Source organism: Thunnus maccoyii, chromosome 3 (genome assembly GCF_910596095.1).
Source record: "Thunnus maccoyii chromosome 3, fThuMac1.1, whole genome shotgun sequence".
In the NCBI taxonomy this organism is placed as follows: Eukaryota; Metazoa; Chordata; class Actinopteri; order Scombriformes; family Scombridae; genus Thunnus; species Thunnus maccoyii.
The window spans coordinates 9,231,510-9,251,165 of record NC_056535.1 but is presented as its reverse complement, the minus strand read 5'-3'; the positions used below and the strand labels follow the sequence as shown (position 1 = coordinate 9,251,165).

The 19,656-nt window shown below is 42.2% G+C and overlaps 1 long non-coding RNA gene across 2 annotated transcripts in view; it reads left to right on the top strand.

Moving 5' to 3' along the window:
- The window catches only part of LOC121894674, a 62,769-nt gene that overhangs the window by 8,375 nt on the left and 34,738 nt on the right, over positions 1–19,656 (top strand). The window lies entirely within an intron of this gene.

Below are 19,656 nucleotides of genomic sequence, written 5' to 3'. Positions count from 1 at the left end.
TTCTCCCACAAGACCTTGGGGTGAGGCAGCCTGGCACCAGACAGTTATTCAAGCCCTCAGGCAGCTTCACAACAGGTCAGAGACAGAGAGAGGTAGTGAGAGGGAGAGAGAGATGTATGTGCAGCTGATTATTCACTGTTTAACTGGTGTTTTAACTTCTATTTGCTTTTGAATAAAAAGAACTGAGACTTTGACAAGTCTTTTTGGATAATATTCAGTGATTGTTGGGCATGCATTTGCATCAAATATTTCCTTAGAAAAATGCAAAATAAATTTTAAAGTCTAAGAAACGATTTGTTTCTTTGACTCTAATTATTTCCTTTGCAGATTCCCTTTAAACCCATCCCTTTAAAACAGAAAAATATGTTATTCAGCCATAAATTAATTTTGTTTTTTTATTATGTTTCATTTAATTTTAATCCCATGAAACAGGAAATAAAAGCAGGAGGATGCTGTGATTGGATTAAAAGTCGTCTTTGTAAACATTGTGACCCATGTCTTTGACACACCTCCTTTCTCCTCTTGAAGAAAGTCTCTTCATAACAGGAACGCCAAGAGATGAAGGTCTCTTTTTAAAAGACGACATGGGATGGGGAGGCAGACTTTGGAGTCTTTGTTAGGCATGTGGGCCTGTGTTTTGTGTCAGTTTTGTTCTTCTAAATCCTCCTTGGTTTGTGTTTGTCTCCCAGCTCTGCTTTGAGCGATTAGAGACGAGGGTTTGAACAGCTCGGTTGAATGAAGACATAATTTCAGCTCTTTATTGTAGCTTTGAATAGTCAGTCTTTATATCAATAAACGACACTGGTTTGAATATTAGCTATACTTTAAGGTTTGTTCTTTAAAGGGGAAGTAGCCTAAAGTGTTTGCAGAGTTTTTCTGTCACATTAGACTTGAGGCTGGTTCACTCTTTATGGGATGAGAGTATATTGTATTGGACAAGTGATGTCAGTAAACCATGCCACCAGAGATGAGCCATATCACGAGAGGCATCGCTAGAAATCTGAGTTGTGCCATTAGACAGAGAGAAAGGCAGTATCTTGAGAGAGAGAGAGAGAAAAAGGGGAGAGACACAGAACGGATTGTTCCACAACAGACTGACGGACCTTTTAGCCTTATCTTCCTGAGCTACTCTTACAGAAAACCAAGGAGAGAAGGGAAAAGAATGCCCTACTCTTTCTCTCCCTCCCATTTCCCATTCTCTCATTTCTCCTGTCTGCCTCTCCCTTCCTTCTTCATTTCTTCTTCTGCTTTTGTCCATCAGTCTTACCCAGCATTTCTTAAAAATCCTCTTAACCCTTGCACTCCTTCTATTGTCCCCTTTCCCCAGTATCTTGCCTTGATGTTTTAATATCTTGTTTCTTTCCTCACCCACCACTATCTTATCCGTCTTCAGCTCTTTGGAGCGCTCTTAAGACTCATTGCTCCTACAGATTGTTAAAAGGTAGATTTGTAAGCCGCCTCAGCGTCTCAGCAGCAGTTGGCTGTTAGCGTTGCACTGTAAAATAGATCCCTCTCTCCATCTCAGGCTCACACTATATGCATGACAGCTTTTCAGGAGGGGTGCCATGCAAACGCGGGCCCAGTTGCCTTTGCAAGAACGTCTTATTTGCATTTGTTTACATGTGCCACTCTCTGCACGCTTGGATTTGCTGTATGTCATGATGTTTTGGTGCAGCCCCTTGCCCAGATCCTGATACACACAGACACACACACATACACACGCAAAAGTATTTGGTTGTGATGACACTGTGAGTCGTCCCTCTCCTCCCTCTCTGACAGAATGAAACGGATGGATAATTAGATATCAAAGGGAGGCAGGCAGGGTGTGGCGAGGCGCGCGGGCCCCTACGATGGTAAAGCACTTATTAATGAGATAGGCCTTATCTGCTCTCCTCCCAGGAATTCTGCCTTTGATCGGCCCGACTCCAGACTTAATACATTTTTGATTGATAGGCCGAGATGACAGAGAGAGGCGGTGTGGATGGGGTAGGTGGGTGGAGGGGAGTGTGTATGTGCGCATGGAAGGGGGTGGGGGGGCAAAGCTCAGATGCAACTGTAATGATGCCCTTCACATGATTAAATAACTTATGACAATAGTGTTTCACCTTATGGGATTGGATACATTAAGATGAGCAGACACACAACTTGGGATTGTTTGCATGGTAAATAAATCTCAGTTATAAAGACATACACATACTGTATAAATGCACATACACGCACCTTCACATTCCTCTGCCCACACAGACATAAATTCACTAAGACAACCCAAACAGACAGGCCTATTCAGTCACCTTAACCCCAACTATAACTCACATACTGGGGCACCAGAAAATCTTTTCCCTAAGACAGAGCAGGCGAGGGGCAGGCCTGCGGAGGGGGACTGAGATAAGGCTCTATCCCCGTCTGGAGATGAGTTATAGCCCACCCAGGAGGATGTGGCTAGCAACGACCCACCCAGACCTGCTGCTCGGCTTGCTGGGATTGGTAGGGCTGGTGTTCTCCCGTTCGTGAGGCAGCGGGCAACCTCATGGACAGAGATAACAGCCCCACTCTCAATAACACCTTGACCAGAGGGAGGAGAGGCAACATCGAATCAGTGAGCTTCTGCACACACCTACACACACACACACACACACAATCTCTGTGCCACACAAACCCAAAAAGTCACACACATCATACACCTCCGCCCCCGCTCCCTCTCTCTGCACGACAAGAGGTGACTGAGCGTAACCATTACAGCGCCGTGTCACCTTGTTATGAGTCTCTGTCAGTGTGAGGCGTCGGGTAAATTAAAGAAGCCATAACTGCTGCTCCGTCAACCGCCCGTCACCCCCCATTTATTACCATGCCACCGGGCAGAGGGATAAACCCCCCCCCCCCCCCCCCCCCCCATCAAGAGGACAGATCGATCAATGTGACAGGCACATTCCAGGTCTCCAAATCAATCACACTAACAAAGGCAGGTGAAAGAGGAGGTGGATGTTGATTCTTTTTTTCAGAGGACTACCGCTGTGTTTCTGGATGAGTCAGGAGAAAAGGCCTTAGCATACCCTCTGTTGTCCTGAACCAAAGACTCAAACTTTATCTAACTTATAATACATTGGGTCAGTGTATGGTTCTCTGTCCAGTTATTTGATCTGACTTTAGTGTCTCAATGTTTCAGTCTAGTTTTGTTGTTTCTTGATCACACTCTTGTTTTGGAGATTTAAAACAGGTGGTATGTGGACCTGGATAATTTCTTATGGAAGGTGCTGCGTCAGTGGCCCAAGGCAGATTCTAAACTAACACATCAAAGTTTTTATTTAACATACAGACCTGGCACTAATGCTGGACACAGCGTGAGAGTGCGGCTGCATGAGAACATGATGAAACAGAGTCAGCGCTGAACAGAGATGGGGTGGGAAGCGAGACAGCGTGAGGAGGGGGTTAGATGATAAGAGTGGGAAGAACTGATAGAGAGGAAGAAACCGTGTAGAGAAAGAAAATGATTAAAAACAGCAATCACCCGTCGGAGACTGATAAACCAACCAGTCGTTAATTGGAAGCGTGCAACTCGTGGGGATATTGTTGGATTAGGTTCACTTCTTCCCTTTGCTCTCTTTCTTCTCTTTCCTCTTCTGTGGACATAAAAGTCTGGGAGACACGTTCCATTATCAACATTTAAAATTATTACAGTTAATGTAATATTTAGTTTTTCACATTTGCCAACCAATGGATAGAAATTGAATGGGCAGTTTTATAGTGTTCTTTCTTTTCTACTGTACATCTGAAACAAACTTGGGAGACAATATGACATTTTGTTAGAGAAGAAAATGAAAAGGGAAGAGAGTCAGAGATGGAGAGACAAAGAGCGGGGAGGTAGTAGCTATTTTTGAGTGATCTAGGCTTTTGGGGCGCATAGGAGATGGGAGATGGGTGGTGGTCCATAAACAAAGGGCTGACAGCCCACCCATCACCCCGGCAGGTCTGGCTTGTGCTGCCTAGATAAAGCAGGGCTGCTACCTCCTGTATCAACACCATCCATCATCCATCTTTGCCTGCACGCTCATTCGCCCTTACATCAGCCCTCTCACTCCCTACACCTGCCCCTCTGCCAGCTGTGTGTGCCCTTTTACCATCAGACCTTTCAGAAAGCTTTCAATACAGCAACCACAACTATCTGCATTTCTCTTTGTCCTTCGTTGTGTATTGGCCTAGTTTGTGAACTCTTACAGTTAACCCAAACCTTTGGAGAACATACTATAATTTTGAAGCAACTGTCCATCCAAGCTGCTGGTCCTCTGTGAGATATTTGTCCACTCTTTTGATGTGACATAGGGGTTGTGGTCTTCAGTGGATTATGCATCTCAAACTCAACTTTGGAAGGATGAGCATTAATCATTGGTATGTCTACCATCCTCTTTGCCTTTATCTGTTGCTGCTCATTTTTGGCTTGCAGCAAAGTCAAAGTCAACGGATCCTGACAAGTGAAATGAAAGGCTTTGTTTTTTTGATAATGTGACAAACTACTCAGTTTTAATGTGTTTTGCTCGTCAAATCAGACAAAGCAGGGGTCTGAGCTGAGCTTTGGCAAAGTAGCATTTTCCAAAACTAGCCTGACAAAATATTAAACCATGATTTAGGAAATTTTAGCTCCCACAAAGTGACCCTTCAGGCCACCATTGTTCCCTCGTCAGTTTGGGTTTTGTATGAGCATCTCCTTCTTTTCTTTGTTGCTCATGGGGAATGGAAATTATGCAAATGGAGATGGGCACTCTCAAGAAAAAATGTTGACATCTCCCATCCCTGCTGCCCCCTAAGTACACACACATCATGCATCCACCATTCAGCGAGCTCTCTTTTGGCCCAGTTTGGTGGGTCTGTCTCTTTTGGCTGTCTCTCAAGCATACTTTAACAATTGCAGCCATATTGCCTTTGCCCCAGCCTTTCTTCTATCCATTCTGTCCCATTTGTGTCCAACTGGACAGGTGCTGAGACAGGAAGACAGAATGCTGTCAGCCATTGTAACAAATAATACTGGGTTATCTAACTTTGGAAGAAACAGAACAGAGGAAGTAAAAGTTGTCTTGTGTTTTAAGAAAAATGTGCTTTGATTAGCTGCTTTCATCAATGGCACCTCTCCACATGCACACATTTTAAACACAGGCAAAACAGGCGGGCTTGTAATTTAGCAGTGCAGAATGAACATGAGATGGGGTTTTTTGCTTCAAAGATACTGACAATTTAGTGGTGGTTTGGTGCAGAGGACACTTTACAGATGCCATTTTTTTATTTCTTCATTCGGTTCCACAAATCAGAGGGGAATTAAGAGATAGAGTACAGACCTGGAGACTGAGCAGAGCAGGACAGCTGGGGAAATGGCTCAACTAGAGGATGAATTAAAATGAATAAAAGCCAAGAAATGGGAAAATGGGCTATCACTTGTGCAGCATAATGAACAAAGTGCAGATATCAGTGTCTTTCTTTGCCGGGGGCCTCGAAGCTCTATGTTCTCACACTAGAAGAACAAATGAGAGTGAACGGAGCCAGAAAGCATAATGATTGTCCATTAGTCTGTCCCTAAACTCTGCTTCCTGTTGTAGCTTTAGGGAAGCGGACTTTCTGAGCTGTGGGAACCCATCACGTGACCTCACTGGACCCTTTGAATACCCCCAGCCTGCCTTAATGGGCCCAGACACAACTCCTTGTGTATCCGCTGAGAGTTGAGCACAGAGTCGGGGTTCACCCAGAGGTTTGAAGGCTCCGTGCAGGCAAAAGCACAAAATGGTTGAAATTATAAGAAATCTGGTTTGAAGGCTCCGTGCAGGCAAAAGCACAAAATGGTTGAAATTATAAGAAATCTGGCACTTTGATGTACATAGTCACACATTGCCAGAAATAGTCATATAGATGTATATGTGAAGTGCTATAATATAATTTAACATTATATTATAAAATAAATAATATGCAATGCGTGGTGTAATCTAGTAGAATAGACTGTAGTTAATACATTTGCAATAAGAAAAAGGAGAAAGGTAGCAAAGGTTGCACAAAAAGTTTGCTCTTTAAAATTACACAGAGTATGTACATTTAAGCAGTGGTGACACAAGTTTGCTCATTACTCTACAATTTCATAATAAACACACAACATTTGTTAACATGCCTTTTGTATATAGTATGTTACATACGTTGTAAGAGTCGGGCGATATTGACAATATAGTACAACTTAAGATTGTTTCTACTGAAAAAGCTCTAAATCCCTTTAAAAACCTTATTTTAGATTTGTCTTTTATTAAATTAGTGTATATTTTGTATTTTAGTGTATATATTGTATTTTATCTGTATTTATTTGCTTTTATTGAATTTGTTAAACTTTTATTTCATTTTATCCATGTTACTTATTTATTTACCCTGATCTATGCTTTTTCTTAGTTTTATGTCTTTCTGTGAAGCAGTTGATATCTTATTCTATCTTATTCTAAATAGAGATGCAATAATCTGCAGAAATGAATCTGCAGATTATTTTCTTCATTCATAGATCAATTATTTTGTCTATAAAATGTCACAAAATAGTGAAAATTGTCCATTGTAATTTCCTGGAGTGCTACGAGAGTTGTTTTGTCCTACCAATAGTTTGAAACCCAAAGATATTCAGTTTAAACAGAGAAAAGCAGTAAATCCTCACACTGTATAAACTGCAACCGGAGAAGAAGCGTTGGCATTTTCATTTGGAAAATAATTTAAACTATTATTAAAATTATTTTTATTATTATTAAACAACTTCTTGGCATGGATTTACAAGTCAAGTATTTATGTTTAATTCAGTGAATTAGCCAAAAGCAAGCATCTATTTATTTGATCTATAAACAGTTTCTCAGTTGAATTCCCAAAAAATGCATCACTGTAAATCATGATATATTCTTAATACAAAGATTTTATCAATATTGTCCAGACTGTAAGAGTAAACTACCTTTTTTCTTTGCGTGTAGAAGAAACTGACATCGACTCCAACTTCCTGACTCCACTCCAGAATATAGACAACAGCCTGAGAATTTAATTTCACAACCTCACACTTTTCTTGAGTGAATGAGTTATTTCTCCTCCTAGACATGACAAATGAGCACCATCATCTGTTCATGATGAGCTCATAGCAGAATATCCCGGCTCTAATGATGATGATCTTCAGTCACGCGTGGCCAAAGAAAGAGCGTGCTGCATTTAAGACCCCTGCACTCGCCGTCTTCTCCATTAACCCCCATGACTCAGCTGTTGACACTAACCCCACCCCAGTCTAATGTTCACACATCAAACAGCCATGATCGACACACTCAGTCTATGCGGTTGGATGGACATGATCGGATGTGACATAAGCAGACTGTTAGTGGGCAAGTATGTGTGTGTCTCTGTGTGTGGGAGAAAGAGAGAGAAAGGAAAGGGGTTCATGATATTAGTGCTGAGGAATGTGATGTGTTGGAGGTCATGTGAAACACCGCTGGCACTCTGAATAACCTTCAGGAAGGCTATCACGGCATGACCCGGAAGCAGTCAGGTCATGTGTCAGGGCAAAAGGCTTGTCTCTGTTGACAGCACCCTTTCCTATCTATACACAACTCTCACTCCTCAACCTCCTGGGAACCGTACTCCCTGTCTGCTCAGTTTAAAAGGCTCCGTCCACACAGGAAAAGACACATTGACACGACGGACCAAAGCATAGAGAGCCATTGTTGGCAGTTAAGTTATGAAGAAGCCGCTCTCTAGGGGTGTGAGCTGAGAGGAAAACTTCCCCCAGGAAGTGCTGTGGTGAACTAATCGAAACCACATCCTTGATGTACCTCACTGATCAAACTTTCTCTGGCTTACTATTTTAAACCCTGGCCAGACAGGAAAAGGTGTCCCTGGCTTGAACCACGTGGACCACCAATCAATGTTTGAGGGTCTAAGAATAGAGAGGGATGGAAAAGGGGAGGTGATGGGTGGAGGAAGGGTTGACGTAAAAGTCACAGAGTTCAAGTTGCATGTTAAACAAACAGCAGGGCCTTTTGAATGGCTGCAAGTTAAGTAAATTAGTGTAAATTTGCAGGAGTAACCTAATTTTCAGAGAAAACAAATGGCGGAATTTTAATTGAGCACAATAGCGGTCAACTCACCAGGCAGAATGGGGAAAATGAAGCGAGACTGATGGAAAGACTAATGGTTTGTGTCGACTGCTGCCACAGCAATTATCACTGCCCTTTACTATGTTTAAGAGGGCACCGTAAACTCAATAAAAATGGTCTTGTGAAGTTGAGATTATAAGGAAGAGTGTAGTGCCCCATTGTTGTTTCATTTCAAATAAGTATCTAACTATCATGTGTGGTAGTATATTCAAACAAATATGAAAAATATTGACCTAGTGATAGTACAGGACTGCCTTTGCCTTCAGAAAAGTTTAGGCTTTTGTTGGAGTGTTGTCATACAGGTCTTTAACCAGACTCATTCTGATCCCATTTTATTTTATACAAAATGGCAGATTAACCAATAAAGAAAATAATTCTTAGTTGCAGCTTTACTCTTATTGCTACATTAATTGTTTTGATTGTTTATTGTCAGATTTTAAAAGCTGACATATAAGTCCTCATTAGCACTCAGCTGGCACCTTGGTAATTGTAATAACAGATAATGTTATGTTTGTGCTATCTTGTCCTATTTTGATAGTATAGTTACATCGTGCCTGCATCGATAACCACATTCTCATTTAAGAGAAAGGAAAATATTCCCTCATGTAATGTTATTCTTTTAAAATAGAGTTTAAAAACAATTAACTTGAAACCATTAAACCATTAGGGTGAACGCTTAATAAATCATGTTATTAATGTGTATGTCATGTTATTAAACTGTTGTTCAACAATTTAAATGGTGTGTGTTGTGTAAACGGCGCGTGTGTGTGTGTGTGTGTGTGTGTGTGTGTGTGTGTGATTTCAGTTCCTTGACAATATAAAAGGAGAAGCCTTATTTAAACAAATCTACCGCACGTCAGTTGACCAGCTTTTTAGCAAGGTCAGAATAGCTCAACTTGTCAGTGTGTGCACATCTGTGTGCAGTATGAGTGTGTGTGCATGCACGCTAATGTGCGTTTTAATGTTTTAACATATGCAACCCCTTATAAACAGTGTTTTATGCAAACAGTGGCAGAGCTCCCATCAGATAAGACTCCAGAACAGGAGAAGGAGACTGCCTTGTGAGGGAGAGAGAGGGGTGGAGGAGAGGCAGAATGAGTGAGAGGTGAAAGCGGAGGCAATGTGAGAAATGAGCACAAAACATCGTGGCCAAGAAAATGTCTCTTTTGAACATTTTGAGACAGCTAAATAAATACCAACACATTCGTCTGAGGAACGTTTTATTTGACCTTTCAACATTTTAGCATCAAATTTCCGTGACCATGTTTTAGGATTTTAACTACGACTGGTAGCAACTTAAGCAACCACTTTAAAAGGGACAGACATTTTTTACAATGAAAACTCAAAGAAGTACTGTATCACCAGATTTTACAACTCCTACTTATTGTTGCACAGAAGGAGAACTGTGTAGCTGTAGCGCTTCACACCTGGTTTTTATTCTGGTAAAATCATTCAGACATTTTTCCCTGCATGTGGACGTGTGGAGGTGATATCAGCTGGCTACTGCAGCCCAGAGTGTATCTGGGTTTTAGGTGTTTCCCAGTCTAATCAGTTGTGTTGTGTGTGTGTGTATCTGATGGTAAGACACGGCATGGCATTGGTCACTTTATCATTGCTAATGTAATCTCTTGCTCCCCTCTACTTCCTCTGCCAACACAACATAAAAGCCCGATAGAGAAAAATATAACACAGCAACTTGGCCTAGTCGCTCAAGCCATCTATCTCACTATCTTCTATCTCTCTATCGTTCTTTTGCTCACTCTCTCTTACGTCTCAGTAATGGAGAGAAAAATGTCTCCAGACCCCTCTGAGTTTTGATATGCGTCTTGCCTTCCATTTTAACTTTCTCAGCATTTCCCCCGTCTGTATTATGATTTTCCTCTGTTTTTGAAGATTGAGGAAGCACTGTGGTGTTGACTGAACGACTACTCTGCCCTAGATCAGCTAAATCTCTCATTTTGAACACCCCCCGCCAATTTCTGTCACTCCGGGAGACAAATGTGCATCGCTGAGTTCATTCCCCCCTCTCCCTGTGCCCACTGGCTCCCTGAAACTCAGTTCCTTTCGCCTTTGAAGTGCTGCGTGCAGAATGGAGATTCTTTGCATGGTAAATTCGCCCAGTTGCCCGCAGCGTATCCATTACACAAGTTTAAAGAATGCTTCGGAGTCGTTTTGGAAGGGCCCTTTTTTCTCACTTCACAACCAATTTCTCTGTGTTTTGAACTTCGGTAGTCATGAGCCATGTAATCTGTAAATTGGGCCCTTTCTTCCAAGCTTGTGCTCCACCATCGAGCAGCGTTTGATGTGCAATTATTTTGCTCATTACAAGTTAATTTTATTGTTATAGTTTGCAAATGTTTCTCGGGGTCATGATGTTAAAAGTTTCTGAAGAAGTAAGAAAGAGGGAGAATTAGTGAATCGAGCGTACGTCACGGCGGTGCGGAGAGCTCATTTGAGATGCCAGAGCTGGCTATCACTCTGCTCACTTTGAAGCCTTTTAGAACCAACCTGCTGGGTGGTTTGAATAGCTAAGGAGAAGTTGATCTGGGATTTAGTGTGGAAAAGGGATCCAAGGCCCTTTATCTGCTGTAAAAGGTTGGGAAAATGGAGATTTGTCGTGTTTGTTAGAACGGAACCATAATCTCTTCCACAGAGAAATCTTAGCAGTATGGGAATCATACGTCCCATTTATTTAGCCCTTTGTCCCCATTCTCTCTCTCCACACAGATCTTGGCAACCTGGTGTGATTATGTATGTTTGCCGACACACTGTTGATATGAGAAGGGAGGGATGGTGAAGAAGAAAATCTTTTTTTCAGAAATACCGGATTTGAGTGGCTTTCTAATTTCATATACAAGAGGATCAACACATTAATTATGTCTGGCTCATGAACAAAGCAATTTTTTTGGAGCTGCTAAATGTCATTGTTAGAGCTTGGCAGTACAACTCTGAACATCATATAACCAATGCCGCTAAGCATTAAATTCATGTCGCTGAATTATGTTGTCATGCTTTTTTTTCCATTTTATTTCAATAGCTGCTAAATCCATTGATGGAAATAAGATTGGATTTTACAGTGACATTTTACTTTTGTATTATTTCATATGTTATGTTCAGTGTCTTTTAGGATGTTCCAAATAATTTGGCAAAATACTGTAATTGTTTTTCCTTTCTTGGCAGCCGCTCTAGTTTTACGTTTGATCCAGTCACTGTAAGTCAAATAAATGTATAATTACCCTTCAGCTGTGGGACAGAATAACCAACACACACGTGCCCAAATTGTTTGTAGACTCTCCTTTTCATCTGAGAAAGAGATAGCGCTCTGTGTTCTTTCTTTTACCTCTCTTTCATTTCTCCCCGTCTCATGGCAAAGGCAAATTCTGTTGGACTGTGTTCTTTAATACCATCAACGCTAAATAAACTTGGTTGACAACAATAGCTGCTGGCAAAGCGCCTCCACAAACAAAGGAGAGCCAACAGGTTCAAAGGCAATGCATCACTCTTCTTCTGACTCTTCATTATTCATCCTTCTGTCTTTACCTCTCATCCCCCATTCTCCTCTGTGCGTGTGTGTGTGTATGTGTGTTTTCTTTGTGGTTCTTTGTCTGTTAAACTGCTACATGGTCTGGATACTGAGGCTTATTAGCTGTTGAGTTTAATTAAAAAAGGCCATTCATATGAAAATGGGAGTCCGATAGCGATTGCTGTCCCCAGCAGCTTCCTCCTGTTACTTTTAATTAGACACCCACTTGATTGACATCAAGCCTACTGGCTGGCTGAGGCCTTGTGTGTGTGTGTGTGTGTGTGTGTGTATGTATTTATGTATGAGAGTGTGAGCGAGCAAGTGTGCTCGTTTATGAGCGTCTGTGTACATGTGTTGAGTGTGTGCAGGCATTTTCTACACAAACATATACATGGACATGCACAAATACCAGCTCTAAGGTCATTAAAGCATTACAGTGGGAGACTGTACATCAAAGTTCACTTTGTCGTCATGAGGTAATTATCCGCACAGTAGCACAGAGCCCGGCTGCCCACCTTGTCACTCATGTCCACTGGGTCACGTTGAACAATGAACAGTAACCTTGTGATTATGAACAGGGTCCGCAGTGTTACTGTGTTCAGTCACACCAGCACCACCCGCCATGCTGATGGAAAAGGTGATGAGCTACTTTTCTCTTTCTATTTGTCCTCTCTCTCCTCATTCCCCGCCCCCCCCCCCCCCCCCCCCCCCTCTCTCTCTCTCCCTCTGCCTCTGGAGAGAAGTGTCTCTCTCTCATCTGTTTTCAGTGCACGCTCCAGCTCTCGCTACCTTATTATTATACTGTCAGTGGCACGTGCCTGGCTGATAGATGTTTCTCTCAACTGTTTACTACAAGCAGATGATTTAACTAAGGCTCTCTGTTCAACTTGACCTCTCCTCTTTTCTTCTTCTAAAACAAGATGACTTCATCTCTTGTTTACGACGACTCCATTTTATGGGAGCAGCCAGAGGAATAAGCTAACTATACAGTTGATGGGGTGGGATGTGTGCGTGTGTTTTAAGGTGATGGTGTTTGTGTGTGTTAAAGTGGAAATTGAGGAAGTCCATCTTTGTCTGCATTTATTTTTTCCTCACATCTCTGTTATGGCAGGGCAGATTGCGTGCAGTGCAAACTCTTTTTTTTTTGTGCAACTTTTATTTCCAAACACAACAGCTCATGTGTGCGGGAGTAACAGTGCACCGATGGCTTCGATGTCCCCAGCTGAATGTAGCCCAGAGTAGCAGCCTGTTTCATGTTAGGGGCTAAGTAAGGCCCACCTCCGCGCAGACTCGAGTCTCCAGCAGAAATGGCCCATCAGAAGTCAGTGCTCTGTAAAGTTGTGCTCCTTTCCTTGTGTTTTGTTTTGATTTGCCGGACGTTTGGGAATGATTTGGGAAAAGGGCCTGATGGCGGCAGGGATACCAGAGCGAGACGTGCACGGTGGACCTGAAATGTTGTTCCAATTACTGCCTTCATTATGGGTTTGTCATCCGCTGTTTATACGCACGGCGGCCTGCATTTCATGCTGTGGTAGGAGAAGCCGCTTGTTGTTTTTTTTTTAATGTAGTCTGATATCCACTGAGGCGAATGCAGCTCAGACTGTGGAGACAACCGCCAATAGGGGGCACTACATGTAAAAATGTGACTGAACTAAAATTATAAAGGCCTTGGAAATGGTCTTGACAGTCATGGCTGTTTTGGTGTTGTTTTTGGTCTTTGCGTCTAGATTTGCAAAAACTCTCGCGAGATTTGTAAGGAAGTAGTAACTTTAACCCACACCATGTTTCAAATGATCATTTCAACCCAAACCGTGATCTTTCCCGAATCCTAACCCTAATCAAGTGGTTTTTGTGCCTAAACCTAACCCGACCTTAACTTTACTGTTGTCACATCATAAAAAAGTGAGACAAGAACATTTTGAAGTAGCTCGAGAGAGTTTCGCAAATCTAGGGTTACCATCTAAACATGACAGGATGCTTGTATATAATTCTTAGACCTTAATTATCATCATGTATTAAAACAAAATTTAATATACATTACCTTAGTCTTTGATTTCATCCAGCTGTGAAATAAACATTTCTTAAAGTTGTTTTGTTTTACCTCAGAGGAGCTCCGTCTAAAAGTCCACAGGCCTCTCTGTTTTGTTACTCTGTTACTCAGTGTTCTCTCCTTCCTCTCAGACAGATTAAATCACTTGTGTTACTCGGAAATGCTCCAAGCAATAAGGCAGGATGGAGCACGTACAAAAGAGCCTAACATGGTTTGAAAGAGCAAGACAGAGAGGGAGACGGAGGGGAGTGTGTTGATGTAACATATCATTGTGGTGACTCTCCTGAGTTAACACCATTAGCCAACCAGTGCAAGAGTCCAGCTGTCTCCCTGAGCAGCCGAGGTGAGTTACCTGGGCTGACTTACCTGGCCTCGCAATGCCCCCCAGGATACAGTGTTTCAGCCAGGCCCCGTGTCCTCCCCTCTCCACAGCACTTAACAGTGATTAGCCCCGGATTCGGCCGGCCCACCTGCCATCTGACTACCATTACAGCCCTGCTTATCTGCCTCTCCATCTCCCTACAATAGGGCCGGGGCCTGGGCTAGGCTGGGGGATTGGGCTGTGGAGGGCTGCCTGCTCTGTTTAATAATAAATCATTAGCTAAATACTTTTGTCCATTTGTGTCATGTTACATGTACTTCAATTTTCTGCTCTGTCTCTGTCCATCACCCCCCTCCCGCTTTTTTTCTTCCCTGTCTCGTCACCACCGCCATCCGCTGTCACCGTTCATCCACAGGCGCTTTCAGTGTCTGTCTACCAGACTTCTTCCTGTTTTTTTCTCTTTTCTCTCTGTGTCTCCAAGACTGACTGACTGTATGTCCAACTGATTTATACTAAAGCAAAAGTTAATCATCTTTATTCAAATAGGCAGCCACATGTATGTGTACTATGCTTTGACCGAGTTAAAAACATAATGTTTATAAGGCTTTTTGGATCTTTTAGGGAAAAAAAATCAATTTTCAAGCCCGGGCTGATCATTCCATTATGTTAAACGTTAATCCAAACAGACATACTGTTTCACGTATTTGTGCCTGCTTCTCTGAATGGCACCATCTGAATTGACCTGTTTTGGCTGCAACCGTGTCAAAACCATCCGTTCAGACATATCACTACCGTTTATGCTCCACTGTACACTTCTCTTTCCCGGTTCACCGTAAAAGGACACCACAGAGGTACGACAGTTGCAGAAGATTTGTGGTATAGAGGTTTCACAACACACACACACACACACACACAAATACGCTTGACACCAGCATAGGCAATCTGGACAGCGAGGAGGAGATAAGTCTTTTTGTTAATCTAACTTGTATAAAGTGATTATGGACATACTGAGCCCTCCATATTTAGACTTCTTGACGCCCCTTCCTCAGTCACCCCCTGGTCCGACTGTTGTAATCTAATTTTCCGCTGACAGAGGCCGTGGAGATCCTTGGGTCACGGTGCGAGTCCCTCCAGCCCACCCCTCCTTCACAATACTCTGCGCCCTCATGCTCTAACTAAGAAGTCGCCATGCAGCAGACAGCACACATTAGGTCTGTCTACCACTACGCGGGCTAACCCACCCTATCCATAACCCTGCACTGCCTCGGTAATCAGAGAGAGAGATTAGAGAAAAAGACGGCAGAAAGGAATTGCATTTGTCCTCGTATCTGCTTTTTGTGGTTACTATCATTGCTCAGCACCTTACAATACCTGTCAGAGAGTCTCTGTCAGAGTGAAAGATGAACTGTATATTTTATATAATTTTAAACCTGTCAGAGATCATTCAGTAGGATAAAAATGGGGATGAAAAAAGTGCAGAAGGGTGCCTGCCGTGTTGGAGCTAAGAGAGGAGGCCACACCTGGAGAGGTCATGCTCCTTGTTGACCTTTAGTGTGTCACCGACCTGACTCTCCCTCAGTTTCACTATACATCACTCTGCCTGTCAACACTTGCATATGGCCTCCACTGCTACCGTTATCTACAGCACGTCACATGCCAGAGGGATAGTTTTGTCAATGGAGAGCAGTTGGGCTCTTTAACTTGATTCGCCCGCTGAGGGATTTATCCCAATCGTTTGACCGTTGCAGTAAAACAGTGATGTCAATATCTGGCATACACAACTCACAGGAAATGAATATTTCCTGTGAGTTGCTTTAACTTGATATGGCCTTAAAAATTTCAGGCTGGTGTGGAATTTTTTTGTTTCTTGTCTAAAGTGAGCAATTCGTTTTTCCTGATTTCTATGTTGATGCTGATTATCTTTTCATTCAGCATCTTGCACTGTAGTCCTCTCTCTCTCTCCCGCCCTCTCTTTTTCTGTCCCTCTCTTTCCCTCCCTCTCTCCTCCAGGCCGTAGCATAGCCAGTAGCTGATAGGCATCTCCTCTGGAGTCTGCTGTAGTCTGCCCCGGCTTCAGACAAAGTGCCTCCATCAGACCAGTGAGGCTCCCTGGGAACCTAGCAGCAGACCCCCTGGCCCCACCACCAGTCTATGTATATGTGTGTGTGTGTGTGTGTGTGTGTGTATATATATATGTGAGTGTGTGTGGTGTGTGGATGGATGACGAGGGCTCAGACTGGGACCTTTGTGTTTCACTCCCGGTGTTGTAAATGGGTTTTGTAAACTGTGAGATGTGGAGATGTGTAGTGTCCATGATATGTAGACCACAGCATGAATGCCTGGTTTATTCTGAGCGTTCATCTGGAAGCAGCACTCCATACTGTTACTGAATATTTATTATATATGTTAGTATTCATGCGGTTGTGTTGTCCATGTGAAGGAGCCATATCAAGATTGACTGTTTCTCAGAGCCCTGAGACACTGAAGCACATGCACACACATACTTAAAACACACACTTCATAAGTCATGCTCCCACTTCAAATCTGCACTTGGCATCAGGGAACACTTGGGAACGCTTGGCTTTTTGACTTTCATCATAACTAGAAAGAGAAGGACCAAATGGACAAAAACAAAAACCGAAGGAGGAAATCAGAAGAAGTGCTTTTATCAGGGGCCCAGTGTTCAGGGCCCGACACACACATGTACACTTCAGACGCACACACACACACACACATACTTTTCCTGTACCTGACCCCCATGTGACCCCCATAACTTTCCAGCATTTAAAAATGCAGTCAAGAAGGCTATTCTCCCACTGGAGTTTATCTGTGTGTGTGTGTGTGCGTGCATGCATTCCTTGTAGGCTATCGCCTCCATCACTTGACAAGAATTATATAATTGCAGCCTGTGATCTCATTTTCCTCAAAGAGCATTTTGAAGTTTCCTTCCCTGTTTTTCTCTTTTTGTTTCCTCTGTCTCCCACTTGTTTTAATGTTAAAATGACTCACATTAAATCACCCTACTCTCCCCCCAACTCTGTTATGCCATTCTGCAAAACATTAGCTCTCCACTCGCTACTTGTGGAAAGTTTTATAGGTTTACAAAGTTTAAATCGGTAAATTTATGGCATTGGTGTGTGCTAGTGTAAAGTAAAAAAAAACTTGATGTAATGGAAGAGAAGACATGCACCTTAATTATTAATAACAGTGAAGATGCAGCACTGTCAAATAAAACTCTGTTAAAGACATTTTTAATACAAGTAAGAAGAAAAATGCAGAGCCTCGTAAAACACATATATTTAATATATTTACTTAGTCACTATTCACCTCTTGTGTTGAATAACTGAGATGGATTTGAGTCCACTGATTATCACATATTTATTGTAATTACTGTAATGCCTGATAGCTTTTAAAATTATAATTTTGAATACAGATTTTTTTTCAAAATGAAGTGACAAAGTTTTAAACAAGTGCTTATTAAAATATGTATTACTTTAATTAATAATTAATCAATAATGTGAAAATATCATTACTATCAAATAATGGAGATGACAGTTTATATTCAATAGCATTTTCTAATGCATTAAAATAGTATGCGTGGTAGTTATTACTCAGATGACTGTCGGTTATCTCTCCCTGTTGCTTCCTGTTGCTAATTACTAATCAGGCAGCTAATGATGTTGTGCTTTGACTCTCTGCATACTATGTATACGCTAAATGGTGACTTAATCTTTACATTTTACTTAATTCCACCCTCTAACTCCACATTTCTGCAGCTACAGTCCCATTTGTAGTCATTAGAGGGCAGAAGTGATCTGCGGAGGCTTGTCTCTACATGAAGGAGACAGAGACATACAGAGTCTGTTAATGTGTGTGTGTGTGTGTGTGTGTGTGTGTGTGTGTGTGTGTGTGTGTGTGTGTGTGTGTGTGTGCAGCCCTGTCAGTGTGCATGTGTGCTCATCTGCCTGTATGTTTAGGTTTTGATATGTTTGCTTGTTTTTTTGACTTTGATGAATGTCTGTGTATCACTGGTCCAGCTGTTTGCACCGAACAGTAAAGTAACAGAAAGGCTACTAACCCACAATGATGCCATACAGATGTACAATAATAATAATAATTGGAATTATGATGTCACCGTCACAGATTTAAAAACAATGTCCCTATAAACTATTAAGTACTCATATAGACCCACTCTGTGCTTATTCTAGCAGTAATACAGTGATTTTTAAATGAAGGGTTGCACAGTGTCATTTTCTTCATCTTGCACACAGAAACTGTGCAGCTGTAGGTAATTTGTTGAAGGTAACACTTCTGACCAGCACATTAACTGTCCCTGTCATTTCTTACTTTAACAGTTTAATGGAAATTAAAAGGGCTGTTTTTTTCTGCTTCTATAAATCAAATAGCATCGAATGTATGGAAGAGTTGAAGAGCAGACCCCCCCCCCTCCCCGAGCCCTCAGCCCCCACCCCCCGCGGTTTGGTGGCTTTATTGTCACACAGGCCTTATCTCCGATTGACACCTCTGGAAACGTCCCAGGAGAGGGACAGATTTGCTGCAGGATTAAACTAATTTACCAGATGATTGAATGTGAGTCCAAAGCCACTCTTTTGGAAAAAATGCAAAAGGGGCTCATGGCCATCCCTCCAGTAGCCATGATACATGAATGACTTGGCAATCACGCCTACTCTATGTGTATATGTGAGTGTGTGTCACATATAAACATACAGTATTTCTTTCCTGTTAAGATGAGTTGTTTTGAAACTGATTTTTGTGTCTTTCTTCCTGGATGAAATCCAAAGCGTATTCCGGTGTAACTGTAGTTTCTGATAGAACTTCAAAATGCTGTTGCACTGTTATGGTTGTGGAGATGTTCGTATAAAAAAGCAGGCGGCCTGACACCAAAGCCGGCCACCATCTCTGGATTTGCAGCATTAGCAGCAGACATGAATCATCATCAGGATATAGAGCAGATGGAGACAGGGAGAGATTGCTTTGGGACTGACAGTTTAGGAGAAGTGGGCTCCTCTGTAAGACTCCACAGAAACCAAACATCTTTTCAACACTTGTACAGCATGTAACTTTGCATTTTGTTCACGTTCTTCATGGTCTCCCAAATATGTAAAAATATGGGAACATTTTCAGTGTGTCCAAACCAATTTGTGCCTGGGGGATGTTTCTTAATTGGAACACATTCAAGAGAACCCTTACACGCTCCCGAGTGGTGTACAAAATATTACATTAATTAACATGCAAAACAGTCCCGCTTGGCTCACGCACACACACATACTCACAATACAGGAACGCAAAAAGATTGCAGCGACAGCACAAAACAGACATAGGCCAAGAGGAAATAAGGGCAAAGAATAGGAAGGAAATTTGCTCGAAAATTTAGCTGTAAGCCTGCTGAAGATCTTATTACATAGGCTGAAGATAGAGATCTCAGCTGGAATAATACTTAGCACATGCTGCCCTTTTAATTAAGCAGTAATATCTGCAGAGAGGGGTGGAGAGCAAAATCTCTCTGTTTCTGTCTTCATCTTCCTCGCTCTCTCTCTTCCATATCACCGTTCCCCATCTTTACCCTCTGTTCCTCTCTCTCTCCCAATAATCTTCTGTGAGAGGG